Here is a 16708-nt window from a genome sequence, read left to right on the forward strand (position 1 = left end):
CCTCCGCCCATGGGATTTTCCAGGCAAGAGTACTGGAGTGAGTTGCCATTGCCTTCTCTGTAACCTATCCTAACCCTAACCCTAATTTTCTTTAATATGAGTATAATATGAATGTAGTTATTTTTTTTAATGGGAAAGCAATTCATCTTTCTGATGCTGCCCTTCAAATATCCTGAATGGAACTCAGACTCCAGAGAATGCTTCTGAAGTCTCTGAATAGGTCTCTTGAAGCACCCCTCGCTGGACTTGAGGGAAAGAGTAGAAAACCATTCCCTACCCTTTCAGACATCAATCTTGCTTGGACTGACAGCACACTAAAGACACCCTCCAAAGTCTCCACAAAAATCTCCTCTCCCTTTTCCTAATCTGGACTCGTTTACAGACTTCATCTTTCATAGTGTGCATGGACCAAAGATTATGAAACTGTGCACGGGTGACTGAAGAGCAACAACACAAATAAACATTGAGTATTCATCCACTGGAACAACTCAGCATCAGGAGTTCATTATTGCTATTGTCCTTAAGAACTTTGCTTGGCTGATTCCACTATCTTCAAGTTTTTTGCTTAAATTTCACCTTCTAAATGCATATTGCTCCTCATGGTCAATTTAATAAAGCAAACTATCTCACATCTTCCCCATTTTGCATTTCAAACTTCCATACATGGTTCTAGATTTTCTCTGCAATATTTATACCTTCTCCTATACTATGCAGTTTGCTTACTTGTTATGTTGTTTATCATCTGTATTGAGAGACTAAAAATACAAACAGGTGATGACAAGACCATATATAAAAACAGAACTCTGACTTACAGCCTTCAGCAAACTGTCCAGGAAACCAGCCCCCATGTTTACAGTAAACAGCCCAGGATGTCAGCCCGCTGTAAGTCAGACTGGTAGGAAATCAGACTGCTATCTCTAGTAACTGATCTCTCCAGAAAACCAAACAATATCTATTACAATTGGTCTCAAATGGTCAAGACTTGATTAGTAACTGACAGTTTTCTTAATTTTTGTCCCTTTTCCAACTTAGGACCAACTAAAGAAAGCCAAATGTGCAGCCCTAACCAACTACATAGGATGTTCCACTGCTACAGCTTCCCCATTTCAACAGCTTCAGATCAGGGTATATGTGAAGAGTTTCCTTTTTCCCACTATAATGCATCCCTATTCTTTTGCCCGTCATTGAATTTCTGTTAAAACACAAGGAAGGGGGACTTCTCTGGTGGTACAGTGGATAAGAATCTGCCTGTCAATGCAAGCAGGGAATATGGGCTTGATCTCTAGTCTGAGATGATTCCACATGTCACAGAGCCCATGTGCCACAACTACTGAAGACTGTGTACCCTAGAGCCCACATGCTGTGACTACTGAGCCTGTGTGCTGCAACTACTGAAGCCCGTGTGCTGAGATCCTGTACCCTCACTTGTGGCAACTAGAGAAAAGCCCACAGAGCAATGAAGACACAGTGCAACTAAACATAAATAAATAAATAATAAAAATACACAAGGGAAGGAATTTTTCTGGTGATCCAGTAATTAATAACTGCTTTCCAATGCAGGAGATGTGGATTTGATCCCTGGTGGGGGGAACTAAGAGCCCACATGCAGCAAAGCAACTAAGTCCTTATGTTACAACAACTGGCCTTCCTGCCCAAACTAGAGATCTCATGTGCCACAACAAAGATTCCACGTGCCACAACTGAGACCTGAGGAGGCTAATAATAATAATAATAATGTGTGTGTACCTAGTCACTCAGTCATGTCTGACTCTGTGCATCCCCATGGACTGTAGCCCACCAGGCTCCTCTGTCCATGGGGATTCTCTAGGCATGCATACCGGAGTGGATTTGCCATGCCTTCCTCCAAGAGATCTTCCCAACCCAGGGACTGAACCCAGGCCTCCCACGTTGCAGGCAGATTCTTTACCATTTGAGCCACCAAGGGAAGCCCAATAATAATAACAATAAATTAAAACCGAACAAAACACAAGGTGCAATGACTACTTTCTTACCATGAGCAAGCTCTGAAGAGTCTTTTATTGTTCTCATTTGATTCTTCCTTTATTACCACAATATTCTCACCCCAAAACCCTTGCTTTCTGAATATGATGGTTAATTTTATGTGTCAACATGGCTGGTCCATAGTGCCTGGATATTTGGTCAAATTTTTATTTTGGATATTTCTATGAAGGTGTTTTTTGGATAAGGGTAAAATGTAAGTTGGTGGACCGCCAGTAAAGCAGATTACCCTCCATTATGTGGGTGGGCCTCATCTAATTTGCTGAAGGCTTTAAAAGAACAATAACTGACCTACCTAAGCAAGAAGAAATTCTGCCAGGAGACAACCTTCAGACTTGAACTTCCATGCTGACTCATCCCAGGGTCTTTGGAGTCAGCCTACTCTGATGATTCTGGACCTGCCAGCCTCCATAAGCACATGAGTCAATTCCATAAAACAAATTTTTGTATATGTACATGTGTTATTTATTCTGTTTCCCTGCAGAACCTTGATTAACACACTGAACCAACCACTCTGCAACTTCCCATTTTGGATTGTTAACTCCATGAAGGAAAGCTTCAGGTCAGTTACTGACATATCTAAAGTGCAAAAAATATGCCTGATACATAGTAGCTAGATAATGTATTGATAGAATCATTGAATAAATAAGCAAAAATCTCTAAAATGTATACTTTGGTGCCTGAGGTTTGCATCTCTCAGGAATGTTGAATGATGAGAGAGACAGAGAGACAGAGATAAAAAACAGAGAGAGGGAGACAAAAACGCACATAGAAAAAGAGAGGCAACACCAGATAAGCCAAGATCTGAGAGTCTAGGAAACAATCAAGTAGAAGCTGCTGAATTTTGCCTAGGGTTACCACTGCTCTCTGTTAAACTGAAACAAAATAGAAAGGAAACCAACTTCATACCTCTTATTAATGGACTTTCATGAACACATTTCATCTCAATTTATATTTCATGGCATCCAGGTGCTAAGTGCAGTTTCAAACCTACTCTACCCTCCCATAAATTATACAGTAAATCATCACTTGGTAATGGGCACTTTATTTTTCATGCTGATTTCCTTAAGTGCTCTGCTCTGAGGTCTTTCAGTCATGGCCATATGCTTTTCTTTCCTTTCACATATTTGAATACAGAGCCATACTGATAGTTCCAAGATTTTTTTTTTCTACCTATTCTTATGAACCCTGGGTTATTCAAAATTGTTCTTTCAGATCAAGAACAGAGTAGAAAATCTTTCACAGAAAACCAACATGTAGCAAACTTTTTTTTTTCCTTTTATCACTCTTGCTAAGATTCATTTGAAAAAGATTTTCCTGAAAAGATAAAAGAAAGTATGACAACTTTTGAATCAAAAATGCCTTGAAAAGTAGAAACATAGCTCAAGAAAATGTGTTTCAATGTTTAAGAACTTTGACACATTAAAATATGTGTTATTTTATTTGTTTGTTTTGCTTAGCTGTTTTTGCTCTTTTGCTCTTTTATTAGGATGTAGTATGGCAAGCCACTCCAGTACTATTGCCTAGAAAATCCCATGGATGGAGGAGCCTGGTAGGCTGCAGTCCGTGGGGTCGCTAAGGGTCGGACACGACTGAGCGACTTCACTTTCACTTTTCACTTTCCACTTCCACACATTGGAGAAGGAAATGGCAACCCACTCCAGTGTTCTTGCCTGGAGAATCCCAGGGACGGGGGAGCCTGGTGGGCTTCCGTCTATGGGGTCACACAGAGTCGGACACGACTGAAGTGACTTAGCAGCAGCAGCAGTATACTTGCTGTCTGATATTGGATGGGAGATAAATCATGTTTCACAAATAGGTATCATTTAAAGTTGTACTGTTATGGACTGATAAACTATTTTTCTCCCTCATCTTTCTCAGAAATATTCTTCACAATAGTTCATTAGCATTGTGACAACCAAACCTTCAGGCGATCTCAGGCTGCTGTCTGGGCAAACGTTTTTCCATGCTGCTAATTTCATGTACTGCTCTCTGGCCAATTCCCAGCTGTCCAATTTCTCTTGCCTCAAACAGATTTTTTTCAAACGTTCCTAACATTCTTATGGACAGGTTTTTAAGAGTAAGTGTTTTCCACTTTAAATTTTGCTACCTAATTCTCAAATATAATATCTGGCTCTATTTGCCAGTTATAGGTTATTATGACTTGAATTGTGGAAGACAGAAGAATTATTATACCTTATGCAGTATAGATTTCTATAAGATGTGCTTTCTTTATATATTTTCCTTTTTAATGATTTATAACATTAAGTGAAAAATTAAAATCATTATCATGAGTTATCTATATAATGTAAAAAGAAATGTTCTCTTCAAAGAAGATGTATGGATGGCCAAGAGGAACATAAAAATATGCTCAACATCACTAATTATTAGAGAAATACAGATCAAAGCTATATAATGAGGTATTACCTCACACTGGTCAGAATGGCCATCATCAAAAGATCTACAAATAATAAATGCTGGAGAGCATGTAAAGCAAAGGGAACCCCCTTTCATTGTTGGTGGGAATGAAATTGGTAGAGCCGATATGGAGAACAGTATGGAAATTCCTTAAAAAACTAAAAATGGAACTACCCTATGACATAACAATCCCACTTCTGGGCATATACCCTGAGAAAACCATAATTCAAAAAGGTATATGTACCCCAATATTCCTTGCAGCTCTATTTACGATGACCAGGACACGGAAGCAACCTAAAAGTCTATTGAAAGATGAGTAGATAAAGAAGATGTGGTATGTATATATAATGGAATATTGGTGATGGTTGGTGGTTTAATCACTAAGTCATGGCCGACTCTTGTCACCCCATGGACTGAAGCCCACTAGGCTCCTCTGTCCATGAATTTCCCAGGTAAGAATGCTGGAGTGGGTTACCATTTCCTTTTCCAGGGGAGTTTCCCAACTTAGGATCGAACCTACCTTTCCTGCATTACTGGTAGTCTCCTTCATTACTGGTAGTCTCCTGCATTGCAGGAGATTCTTTACTGCTGAGCCACCAGGGATTCCCACAAAGGAATATTGCTCAGTCACAAAAAAGAATGGAATTTGGTCATTTGTAGAGATGTGAATGGACCCATAGTCTGTCATACAGAGTGAAGTAAGTCAGAAAGAAAAAATAAAATGTAATATATTAATGCATACATGTGGAAACTAGAAAAATGGTATAGCTTTGCACAGTGGCAATATCACAGCCAATAAAGTTTATCTGAGGCACAATTATTGCTAATAGAAAAATGGTACAGATGAACCTGTTTGCAGTGCCAGAATAGAGACACAGACAGAGAGAATGGACATGTGCGCATGGGAGGAGGAAAGGCAGATGAACTGGGAGATTTGACTGATCTGTATGAACTACCATGTGTGAACCAGACAGTGGGAACCTTCTGTAAAACCCAGGGGGCTCAGCTTGGTGCTCTGAGATGACCTAGGTTGGTGGGATGAATGGTGGGTGCGAGGGAAGTACAAAAGGAGGGTATAGGTGTATGGCTATAGGCAATTCAAAATTGGGAAAGGAATAAGTCAAGGCTGAATATTGTCACTCTGATTATATAACTTATATGGAGAGTACATGATGCAAAATGCAGGGCTGGATGAAGCACAGCTGGATTCAAGTTTGCTGGGAGAAAAATCAATAACAGATATGCAGATGACATCACCCTTATGGCAGAAAGTGAAGAGGAACTAAAGAGCCTCTTGAAGGTGAAAGAGGAGAGTGAAAATCTGGCTTCAAACTTAACACTCAAAACACTAAGATCATGGCATCTGATCCCATCACTTCATGGCAAATAGACAGGGAAACAGTGGAAACAGTGACAGACTTTACTTTCTTGGGCTCCAAAGTCACTGCAGATGATGACTGCAGCCATGAATTAAAAGATGCTTGCTCCTTGGAAGAAAAGCTATGACCAACCTAGATAGCATATTAAGAAGCAGAGACATTACTTTGCTGATGAAGGTTTGTCTAGTCAAAGCTATGGCTTTTCCAGTAGTCATGTATGGATGTGGCAGTTGGACCAAAAAAAAGGCTGAGTGCCTGAAGAAATGATGCTTTTGAACTGTGGTGTTGGAGAAGACTCTTGAGAGTCCCTTGGACTGCAAGGAGATCCAACCAGCCAATCCTAAAGGAAATCAATCCTGAATATTCATTAGAAGACTGATGCTGAAGCTCCAATATTTTGGCCACCTGATGCAAAGAACTGACTCATTAGAAAAGACCCTGATGCTGGGAAAGATTGAAGGTAGGAGGAGAATGGGACGACAGAGGAGGAGATGGTTGGATGGCATCACCAACTCAATGGACATGAGTTTGAGTAAGCTCCATGAGATGGTGAAGGACAGGGAAGCCTGGCATGCTGTCCATGGGGTCACAAAGATTCAGGCACAACCGAGCAACTGAACAACAATAGCCAATTCACTTTGTTATACAACATTGTAAAGCAACTATATTCTAATTTAAAAATTAATGAAATAAATAAAATATTAATAAAATTCATACTGTAGGGTAAAATAATTTGTGATCTTAGAAATCAAATTATAAGAATGATTCTTAAGCAATCAGGCTAGAGTAGAATAAATGAAACTTTGTTAGAAGAGTTCACACTTCCACAAAGGATTAATTTCATTTGCCCAAATGGCAGAGGCTTGAAGAAATATCTGTAATAGTTGCTAATCAACATGCTTTAGCTCTATGGCAAAATATTTTAAAATGAAATGGAAATGTGTTTTCAATAATTTTTAATGAATATTATTGGCAAAAAATGAAGTCATCATTTTAAGCACATAGATTTTGTTTTACATATAATTAATTAATTATTGGACAAGATATTTTAAGAGTAGAATAATTTATTTGGAGTTTTCAGAAAAAAGAGGCCTCTTACTGAAGCACATTTGTAATTAGCCCTTTACCTTTGAAATAATTCTTTCCTTAATTTTATGGAAAAATTTCTAAAATATAATGTTTATAAGATGCAGTGTTTTACCTTCTTAACTAAAATATGTGTATATTCCATATCCCTTGCTTAGATGAATTCTTGTATCATTTTGAGCCTTCTTTTGCCAAAACATGAACAACTGATGCCATCAAAAAAACATGAGTATATCTTGAACTGCTTGGCTATAGTTTTAATTCGGCATTTTTTTTTCTTATTCAGTGTTAGATTACTATTTACTGTCATCCTCTGTAACACCGTCTGCTCTCAATAACACCTTTGAAGTTTCAGATTTTCTTGATTCATCAAATCACCACGAATGTTTTTAAAATCACATATTTATATACCCCATAATCAAATTATGTCGTTGGTAAAAATGGTGTGAATTAGTTAACTTTTAATTCTCTTTCTAAAGCCATGTAGAGGATTGTTTCTTTTAGCCAGCTTTGAGAACAATTATTCAAATTACTACCTTCTTGTTGGATGTGGGGTGGGAATTATTAACAGGATGATTTCATATCACATATATTTTTCACCACCAGCCTGAAATGAGACTATCAGTGGGAGTTCAAAACATTTTCCTTCTGAAACATACATTGGAATTTTATCCCCCTCTCTTTCTTATTCTGCTTTCCAGAACTGTTAGTGTGAGTTGTATGGAGAAGATAGAGAAAAAAGAAAAGCATTTCTTCTTCTTTTTTTTTTTTTTTACTCTCTAATTGAGCTAGGCAATAGCTCAAACTCTTACCTTAAAACTGTGAGATGTTGTGTTACCTGTCATATAGATCTTGTGGTAATCATCTGTGTTGTTGTCCAATTATTTCTGTTGGCAGTATCACTCTGGGTTCTCTTCACAGAGAAACTGAGTGGGGTCCTGTGGGGCTCTGAGGCACCAAGGATTTCCTGCCCCCATTCCTTATAGGCAAGACTCCAGTCATTATGACTTTCCATGAGTTCCTTGAGGTCAAGGGAGGAACAGTCAAGAAACCACCAGAAGCAAGATTAAAAGGAATAGAGGAGCTCATCAAGATTAGTAGACTGATCACCTTGGATGAGATCAAGGAGGTGAAAACCCTGCTTACAACCTGATCTTGTCAGAGACCCCATTTTTGAATCCCCATCATAAAAACCCTCATGATGTATTCTGGGTTTGATACACATAGTTTTTGAGGCAGAAGCATGGTGGGTCTCTCTTTGCCTGGCAAAACAAGAAAGATACCCTTACTGTTGTTCAGTTGCTAAGTTGTGTTGAACTCTTTGCAACCCCATGGACTTTAGCCCACCAGGCTCCTCTGTCCTCTACTATCTCCCAGAGTTTGTGCAAATTCATTGAGGCACTGATGCTATCTTCCAATGTGCTGTGCTCAGCTGTGTCCAACTCTTTGCAATCTCATGGACCCACCATGGTTCTCTGTTGATGGGATTTCCCAGGTATGGATACTGGAGTGGGTTTCCATTCCTTTCACCAAGGGATCTTTCAGATGCAGGAATCAAACCTGGGTATCCTGCATTGCAGGCTGATTTTTTACCATCTGAGCCACCAGGGAAGTCCATGTGCCACTACTCATTTGTTTTTTTTTTTTTTTAAATAATGCAATGTTTGTTTTATTTTTTATTTTTATTGGAGGCTAATTATTTTGCAATATTATATTGGTTGGTTTTGCCATACATTGACATGAATCCACCCCGGGTGTACATGAGTACCCCCTCCTGAACCTCCCTCCCACCTCCCTCCTCCCCTTATCCTCCCTCTGGGTCATCCCCACATACCAGCCCAAAGCATCCTGTAACATGCATCGACCCTGAACTGGAGATTCGTTTCAAATATGTTAATATTCATGTTTCAGTGCCATTCTCCCAAACCATCCCACCCTCACCCTCTCCCACAGAGTCCCAAAGACTGTTCTATACATCTGTGTCTCTTTTGCTGTCTTGTATACAGGGTTATCATTTGCATCTTTCTAAATTCCATATATATGCATTAGTATATTGTATTGGTGTTTTTCTTTCTGACTTACTTCACTCTGTATAATAGTCTCTAGTTTCATCCACCTCATTAGAATAGAACTGCCATATGCTCCAGCAATCACACTCCTGGGCATACACACTGAGGAAACCAGAATTGAAAGAGACACATGTACTCCAATGTTCATTGCAGCACTGTTTATAATAGCCAGGACATGGAAGCAACCTAGATGTCCATCTGCAGACGAATGGATAAGAAAGCTTTGGTACATATACACAATGGAGTATTACTCCTTTGTTAAATTTTATCAGTCCTCATGGTCATTCTCATTATGACCTCCACCAGGGTGGCTACAGACATGAAGTCAGGACATACAGTGTCAGCTTCTAGCATTTAGTATGGCACCAAATGGTTCAGTTCAGTTCAATTCAGTCGCTCAGTTGTGTCCAACTCTTTGTGACCCTAAGAACTGCAGCACACCAGGCCTCCCTGTCCATCACCAACTCCCAGAGTTTACCCATACTTGTGCATCGAGTCAGTGATGCCATCCAGCCATCTCATCCTCTCTTGTCCCCTTCTCCTCCTGCCCCCAATCACTCCCACCTGATGGTTACATGTTCAAGAGCTGCAAGCACTGTAGTCTGATTCTCCCCTTTAGCTCTGCGTGTTTCTATTTGAAGGATGTGCCTTCATGTTGTAATGCATATTACTGTTGGTAGAACATTTTTTTCTCTTGAGGAACTTGTAATCAACAAGGGGAAAGAAAAGCAATACATAATAAAACAAATAATACATAATTTCAGAGAAAGATTAATTTTAAAACTAAAGGAGTTAAGAAGCCCCTGGGGGCAGGGTGTAATGAGGTCTTCCTTCAACCTTGAGAAAAGAAGAAAGTAATATGCAAATATCTGGGGAAAGAGCATTTCAGTAAAGAAAAAAGAAAGGCAAACTATTAAAGAAAAGGAAACAAATAAATAACAACAAAATAAAGCCAATATGACAGGAGGAGAAGTGAGTACTAGGCAAAAGGGGAGGGTGGGGTTGCAGAAAGAATCTTGAAAAACGATCATCTATACAGCTTTGCAGGTCAAGTAATAGTCTTTTTTTTTATTCTAGATAAAAAGGTAAGTGTGGCTAGAGTGGGAAATGTAGATAAATTTTCTTTTTAATTTTTTTCATATACGACACCTACTAAATACATTCAAAAAAGAGCTGTTACAAAAGGAGAACTTAAAGAGACTTGAAAGTTCAAAGTTGACAAAAAGGAAGTTTAGGAGAGGGAATCTATATAATGGTAAGAAGGAAAGAGTATTATGCATGTAAGTGTTGTGGTGTGTTAATATGCCCATGAAAACACAGGCCTGTCTTCAAGGAAGCATTGATTGTCACAGCTATCTGGTTCTCCATCTGTCCCAGCTCCAGGGACCCACCTCCTCTTGCTTAAGGAAGTGGCCTTCCCAGGGTAGCCGACATCAATGTCTGACTGAGGCCAATACAGGATAACTTTGGTGGGACATACATATTCTAGTTTCCCACAGGACTGTCTAAGATCACACTTCTAATTTTCTCTCTGTTCAGTCTTGCTTTCAACCTTCTCGTTCAACAGATGGTGATCTCTAATAAATACCCAGCAAGACAAACTGATACAAAGAAACTAACAGGTGATAGAAAACTGAAACGATTTCTCTGAAAAAAAAAAAAAAATCCTGTGAGTTAGGAGACAAAATATTCTTAAGAATGAGATATGAGATGCATAAAAGTATATAAATAGTTAGTTCAAAGTGGTTATAAATGTTTGAATTAGGTATTGGGGGGACAATGGGCTAAGAATAGTCTAAGGAAACAGAATAATTGCTGGACTGTCTTGACAATCAAATTTGGAATTAGGGTCATTGATCAAGACAACTGTGGACATTTCCTTCTTTGAAAATATCTTCCCTCAGATATTTTGAAAATACACATATATAGCTTTCCTTCCATCTGTCTTATACGCCTCACTCTTTTCTAAGGATCCTTTTTCTTATCCTTGTCCTGTTAAATTTAATGTTTGTCAGAATCTATCTTGATGTACTTCATGCATTTTCCTGAATAGGCTCATTCAGTCCTATACATCACTACCCTCCATCTACTGATGAATTCCCAAACTTTTTGCACTCCATATCTTTTTCTTAAGCATATGGACATATAACTGGTAGTCTACTGGTTATCTAAATCTATAGCTGCTTTAAACCCAGCATACACAAAACCTAACTCTTTGTTTTTATATTGTTTTGAAAAATGTGTTCTTCTCATCTTTAATATTACATTCCATAGATTAGGTTTTTTAAATTTTGAAATGAAGCTAATTATCTGTAATTTCCTCTCTTCTTAATTATTAAATGTTGTCAACTCTGTAGCCTGAATAATACTTGAATCATCTAATATACTCTTCTTTATATCCTCCAATGTGTCTGACATATATTATTTCAATACCCTGAAAACTGGACTCCCTAGTTTGAGTCTTTTTTTAAGTTAAAATCTATCATTTTATTAGATCTTCATTAAATTGTTGGAATTGAGAGCTAAACATAAATTTAAAGAAAAAAGAAACACCTCAAAAATAGATCCAGAAAGGCATCTTCTTCTGGCAAGAAGTCATAGAATAAGCATGTAAATAAATTGACTTGTCTGTTCCATACCAACCATGGCCAGCCACACAATCTCTGCCTTGTTTTTAATTAACATTACACAGATGCCCTATATATCTAACTCAAAATTTATTGGCTTCCCTGGTGGCTCAGATGGTAAAGAATTTGCCTGTGATGTAGGAGACCCAGGTTCAATTCCAATATTCTTGCCTGGAGAATTCCACGGACACAGGAGCTTTGTGGGCTTTTATTATAAAGCTCAATCTCTGTACACCAATCAAATCCCTGGAGACAGAGCTTTGGGTGAAGCAGAAAAAGATAGCTTTACTGCTTTGCCAGACAAAGGCTGCCTTGTAAACCTATATGTTTCCACCCCAGAGACACTGATGAAGGTTTTCATAACACTGAGTCAAAGGTGGGGTCTCTGACAAGATTAGGGTGTAAGCAGGGTTGTTAAAGTTGCTCAGTCATGTCCTTGCAACCCTATGGGTAGTCCATGAAATTCTCCAGGCCAGAATATTGAAGTGGGTGGCCTTTCCCTCCTCCAGGGGATTGTCCCAACCCAGGGATTGACCCAGGTCTCCTGCATTGCAGGCAGATTCTTTACTAATGAGCCACAAAGGACGCCCAAGAATACTGCAGTGGGTAAGCAGGGTTTGCACTCCCTTAATCTCATCTCAGGGGGTCAGTTGGCTCATTTTAATAGTCTTCTCTGGTACTTTTAATCTTGCTTCAGGTGGTTTCTTGGTTGTTTCTCCCTTGATAAGCAACTGTTCAATGGTGGTTTAGTCACTTAGTTGTGTCAGACTATTATGACCCCATGGATTGTAGCATGCCAGGCTCCTCTGTACATGGGATTTTCTAGGCAGGAATACTGGAGTTGGTTTCTGTATCCTTCTCCAGGGGATCTTACTGACCCAAGAATCAAACTCAGGTCTCCTGCACTGAAGGAGCCACCAGGGAAGCCTTTATAACTCAGGGAAGTTTAGAATGGCTGGAGTCAGGCCTACAAGAAATGGGGGAGAGGAGGACTCTGTGCCTGGGAGTCCCACAGGGTTCCACTTGGTTTTAGGATGCCTTGGCCTTCTCATGAATTCTGGAAACATATTTTTCCTCATAATGCTGAGGGGGGAAAAAAAATTAAAAAAGACTTTTGAAAGCTTTCATTTGAGATACTGGCTTCCTTGTACTAAAGCCATACATCAGTATACAATAAATAAGTAATTAGAAAATGTTGAAGTATGAAAAGATTTCTTCTTCCCACCAAAAGCACTGCTTTCTGAAGGAAATTGATTTCTCATTTCAGCCACATTACAGCATTTAAAATTTATAATTATTACCAGGACAATGGAAAAACATTGAGGCATTTGAAGCAGAAGAAACATTCAGAGGTCCTTTCAAAAACCAGACTAGATTCAACACTAGCCTAATCTCAGACACTTAAAGCTCCAGAAAAATAAGAACTTGGTATCTTTTGGATGTCAAACAGAGAAGTCAGAGAGCACTACCTGAGGGATTGCAGTTTGCAGATTAAGAACTCCACACTGCACAGCTCATCAGACCTTTTTAACTTTCCTTTCTGAGCAGCTGGTAGAACAACTAAGATATCAACTCTTCATGGTCTCCACTAAACAGTTCTTTGTTCTTGAGTCTACAAGACGGTGACTGATGCTGGTCTTAGCTGCATGTACTTACTGATATATACTGGACTTGGATGCTGTTGCTCAGTTCCTAAGTCATGTCTCTTTGCAACCCTATGTACTGCAGCATGCGAGGCTTCCTTGTCCTTCACTATGTCTTGGAGTTTGCTCAAATTCAAGTCCATTAGGTCAGCCTTGGCTAAGATAACTGCATATGGTGGGCTGAAAAAGGACCCCCCAAGAAATATCAGGTCCTAGTCCCTGACACTTGTAAGTCACCGTATCAACAAAGAATCTTTGCAGACATGATTATGTTAAGGATCTTGATATGACCAAGAATTTTGAAATGGAGAGACTATCCTGGACTACCTGGGTGGAGGGCCTAAAATCCAATCTTCTTGTTGTTCAGTCATTCAGGCATGTCTGAATATTTGTGACCCTGTGGACTGAAGCATGGCAGGCTTCCCTGTCCTTCACCATCTTCCAGAGCTTGCTCAAACTCATGTCCATTGAGTCAGTGATGATGCCATCCAACCATTTTGTACTCTGTTGTTCCCTTCTCCTCCTGCCTTCAGTCTTTCCCAGCATCAGGGTTTTCCAATGAGTCAGTTCTTCACACAGCTGGCCAAGTATTGGAGCTTCAGCCTCAGCATTAGTACTTCCAATGAATGATTAGGGTTGATTTTGTTTAGGATTGACTGCTTTGATCTCCTTGCAGTCCAAGGGACACTCAAGAGTCTTCTCCAATACCACAGTTCAAAAACTTCAATTCTCCAGACACTCAGATTTCTTTATTGTCCAACTCCCACATCCACACATGACTACTGGAAAAATCATAGCTTTGACTAGATGGACCTTTGTTTGCAAAATAATGCCCCTACTTTTTAATACACTGTCTAGGTTGGTCATACCTTCTCTTCTAAGGAGCAAGCATCTTTTAATTCATGGTTATAGTCACCATCTGCAGTGATTTTGGAATCCAAGAAAATAAAGTCTGCCACTGTTTCCATTGTTTTCTTACCTATGTGCCATGAAATGATGGGATCAGATGCCATGATCTTAGTTTTATGAATGTTGAATTTTAAGCTAGCTTTTTCACTCTCCTCTTTCATCTTCATCAAGAGGCTTTTTAGTTCCTCTTCAATTTCTGCCATTAAAGTGTTATCATCTGCATATCTGAGGTTATTGATATTTCTCCTGGCAATCTTGATTCCAGCTTGTGCTTCTTCCAGCCCAGCGTTCCTCATGATGTACTCTGCATATAAGTTAAGTAAGCAGGGTGACAATATACAACCTTGATGTACTCCTTTTCCTATTTGGAACCAGTTTGTTGTTCCATGTCCAGTTCTAACTGTTGCTTCCTGACCTGCATACAGGTTTCTCAAGAGGCAGGTCAGGTGGTCTGGGATTCCCATCTCTTTCAGAATTTTCCACAGCTTATTGTGATCCACACAATCAAAGGATTTGGCATAGTCAATGAAGCAGAAATAGATGTTTTTCTGAAACTCTCTTGCTTCCTCCACGATCCAGCGGATGTTGGCAATTTGATCTCTGGTGCCTCTGCCTTTTCTAAAACTTGCTTGAACATCTGGAAGTTCACGGTTCACATTTGCTGAAGCCTGGCTTGGAGAATTTTGAGCATGACTTTACTAGCTTGTGAGATGAGTGAAATTGTGTGGTAGGTTGAGCATTCTTTGGCATTGCCTTTCTTTGGGATTGGGATGAAGACTGACCTTTTCCAGTCCTGTGGCCACTGCTGAGTTTTCCCAATTTGCTGGCATATTGAGTGCAGCACTTTCACAGCATCATCTTTCAGGATTTGAAATAGCTCAACTGGAATTGCATCACCTACATTAGTTTTGTTTGTTGTGATGCTCTCTAAGGCCCACTTCACTTTACATTCCAAGATGTCTGGCTCCAGGTGAGTGATCACACCATTGTGATTATCTTGGTCGTGAAGATCTTTTTTGTACAGTTCTTCTGTGTATTCTTGCCACCTCTTCTTAATATCTTCTGCTTCTGTTAGGTCCATACCATTGCTGTCCTTTATCGAGCCCATCTTTGCATGAAATGTTCCCTTGGGATCTCTAATTTTCTTGAAGAGATCTCTTGTTTTTCTTATTCTGTTGTTTTCCTCTATTTCTTTGCATTGATCTTTGAGGAAGGCTTTCTTATCTTTCCTTGCTATTCTTTGGAACTCTGCATTCAGATGCTTGTATCTTCCCTTTTCTCCTTTGCTTTTCGCTTCTCTTCTTTTCACGGCTATTTGTAAGGCCTCTTCAGACAGCCATTTTGCTTTTTTGCATTTCTTTTCCATGGGGATGGTCTTGGTCCCTGTCTCCTGTACAATGTCACGAACCTCCATCCATAGTTCATCAGGCACTCTATCTATCAGATCTAGTCCCGTAAATCTATTTCTTACTTCCACTGTATACTCATAAGGTATTTGATTTAGGTCATATCTGAATGGTCCTGGTCTTGTTTTTGCCAGCTGTATACAGCTTCTCCATCTTTGTCTGCAAAGAATATAATCAATCTGATTTCATTGTTAACCATCTGGTGATGTCCATGTGTACAGTCCTCTTTTGTGTTGTTGGAAGAGGGTGTTTGCTATGACCAGTGCATTTTCTTGGCAAAACTCTATTAGCCTTTGCCGTGCTTCATTCCATGCTCCAAGGCCAAATTTACCTGTTACTCCAGGTGTTTCTTGACTTCCTACTTTTTCATTCCAGTCCCCTATAATGAAAAGGACATCTTTTTTGAGTGTTAGTTCTAAAAGGTCTTGTAGGTCTTCATAGAACTGTTCAACTTCGGCTTCTTCAGCATTACTGGTTGGTGCATAGGCTTGGATTACTGTAATATTGAATGGTTTGCCTTGGAAGTGAACGGAAATCATTCTGTCGTTCTTAAGATTGTATCCAAGTACTGCATTTCGGACTCTTTTTCGAACATGATGGCTATTCCATTTCTTCAAGGGATTCCTGCCCACAGTAGTAGATATAATGGTCATCTGAGTTAAATTCACCCATTCCAGTCCATTTTAGTTCACTGATTCCTAGAATGTCTATGTTCACTCTTGCCATCTCCTGTTTGACCACTTCCAATTTGCCTTAATTCATGGACCTAACATTCTTCCTTTGCAGTATTGCTCTTTACAGCATCGGACCTTGCTTGTATCACCAGTCACATCCACAATTGGGTATTTGTTTTGCTTTGGCTCCATCCTTTCATTCTTTCTGGAGTTATTTCTCCACTGATATCCAGTAGCATACTGGGCACCTACCGACCCGGGGAATTCCTCATTCAGTATCCTATCATTTTGCCTTTTTATACTCTTCATGGGGTTCTCAGGCAAGTATACTGAAGTGGTTTGCCATTCCCTTCTCCAGTGGACCACATTCTGTCAGCCCTCTCCACAATGACCCGCCTGTCTTGGGTGACCCCACACAGCATGGCTTAGTTTCATTGAATTAGACAGGGCTGTGGACCATGTGATCAGATCAACTAGT

The 16708-nt window shown here is 39.6% G+C and overlaps 1 non-coding gene across 1 annotated transcript; it reads left to right on the forward strand.

Moving 5' to 3' along the window:
• The first annotated feature begins 5203 nt into the window (after positions 1-5203).
• On the forward strand, positions 5204-5341 carry LOC148778721 (U4 spliceosomal RNA). Its single transcript, XR_016038471.1, has one exon. It is a non-coding gene; the product is annotated as a U4 spliceosomal RNA (small nuclear RNA).
• The last annotated feature ends 11367 nt before the right edge of the window (positions 5342-16708 follow it).

This window comes from Moschus berezovskii, chromosome 1 (assembly GCF_049115385.1).
Source record: "Moschus berezovskii isolate FMDL1 chromosome 1, NW_MosBer_1.0, whole genome shotgun sequence".
Taxonomy (NCBI): domain Eukaryota; kingdom Metazoa; phylum Chordata; class Mammalia; order Artiodactyla; family Moschidae; genus Moschus; species Moschus berezovskii.